The 1845-nt window shown below is 38.0% G+C and overlaps 1 pseudogene; it reads left to right on the top strand.

Annotated features, from left to right (window-relative positions):
* The first annotated feature begins 300 nt into the window (after nucleotides 1-300).
* On the top strand, nucleotides 301-1266 carry LOC147903989 (uncharacterized; annotated as a pseudogene).
* Nucleotides 1267-1845: the final 579 nt, after the last annotated feature.

The following is a 1845-nucleotide window of genomic DNA, read 5'->3' as shown; positions in this document are numbered from 1 at the left end:
GAGAGTTTGCTTGCTACTCTTTGTTGGGGATTTTGGCAAGGATCATATAGGTTTAGAAACCACATGATCAATGTAAAGTGTTTCTTGGATGATAGTAGAGGAGGTGTGCATTGGACTTGCGAGCCAAGCACAAAGGCAATGATTTTATTGGGAACAGAGCTTGTTGAGATCAATGGCACATTTCATCACAATGATTGCAAGCGGGTAAGTTTGGGAGAAGTTTCCTTCTCCAATCTCTAGTGCTCATCATGTGCATCCATTCCCAAGGAGAGAGACTTTTGCATGTGTGTGTATCGAGACATGCACTTTAGAGGGGAAAGAGGATTAAGAGACACTGGAGGTGGTAGAAGATTGGATTACTTGACTCATTCTGAGATATTGAGAATTGCTAGGACTAAAAACATAATGGTTTGGTGACTCAAAAAAGAAATATGGTTCACAAGGACAAAGGTTGCTTCTTTGAGTGTAAAGGTGAGGTGTCTTCAAGAAAGTGTTTCTGAAGCCTTGGTATGAGGAGATGTAAAGAATTTTTGCACTGATATTGTGAATGCACATAAGCTTGGCTTATTTGAGGGGAAGAAAGCTTTGTGGGACTTTTTCATCGACATCTCTCAAAACATAGGAAGAGTGGGTCAAGGAAAGTGATATTCTGATACAATTGAAAATCTCTTTGAAGCTGTAAAGATTTGGGGAGGTACAAGATTGCATAACTTTCTCTCCATGAATCTTCAAGGTCCACATCTTTCAACTACATCTTGGGCTATGAGAAAAGCTCTTTGTTATAGGACTGGATTGAGAGAGGATGTATTCAAGCATGTGGCAGAAACATATAAGCATCATATTTTGAAAAATGGGCTTTGCATGGGAAGTGTACCTGTCATTGTTGCTAAAGATGAGACTATGATCAAGAGGATGGTGAGGTGGATAGCAAGAGATGACCAACTTGTTGGTTTTTGTGGGAAGAAGATAGATCATACATGCATTTCAAATTTCGTAGTGCTTGTTGGAGATGGTGAGAATGGTTATCATAGAATTGTTCATGCATTTGAGCATAATGTGATTGTCCACTATGCAAGAGTATTGATTGCAAATTCTCTTGCTGAATGCTTTCCAAAGTTAGTTCTTCTTATACAACTAACTTGTAATAGGTTTGACTCTATGTCCATCAAGGAGCAATGGAAAGAAGTCAATTTGCATTGGAATATGTATGTGAAGGATGTGATTGGACCAATACTTGGTCATGCTTCTGATGGAGATTCAAGGTGAAGAAAGCTTATGTTTGAAGATTATAGCTCTCTTGCAGGTGTTTGATACTCAATCCCTTGGAAAAGTTGGCCATTCACAGCTTCTATGGAAGATGATGGAAGCATCATTGGATTACATGACCAAGATTATTTACACAATGGAAAGAAGATGATTAATCCTCTAGATAATGCATCTAAAAGATTAGTGCTTGGTAATGATCTTGTCACCTTGAATCATGTAGCCTTGATATATCAAAGTTTCAAGGTTGATGGTCATGGTTTGCAAGAAGGAGATATAGAGAGAAAAGATAGACAAAATTGGAGATCAGCACAGAGGATAGCCGGGTGTAAAGTTCAAAATTTTTTAGAGCTCTTGCAAATGGGATCCAGTCATCGTCAAGAGCAAACACTTGGTACAAAGGTGTATCTCTCAATGGTGGCATCATACATTGATATTTTTCTATCTCCTACGCTCAACTTGTATGAGCGTGTGAAAGCTGTCAGAATGGTATCCTTCTTTTTCAGGTACAAAATTCATGTTATCTATTGAACATATATAAATAATTAATTGATATTGTATGTTCATGTTGTTGCTATGGTA

This window comes from Dipteris shenzhenensis, chromosome 3 (assembly GCF_047967505.1).
Source record: "Dipteris shenzhenensis isolate YYH24624 ecotype China chromosome 3, Dip_SZ_1.0, whole genome shotgun sequence".
In the NCBI taxonomy this organism is placed as follows: domain Eukaryota; kingdom Viridiplantae; phylum Streptophyta; class Polypodiopsida; order Gleicheniales; family Dipteridaceae; genus Dipteris; species Dipteris shenzhenensis.
This window is presented reverse-complemented; position numbering and strand designations above follow the sequence as displayed.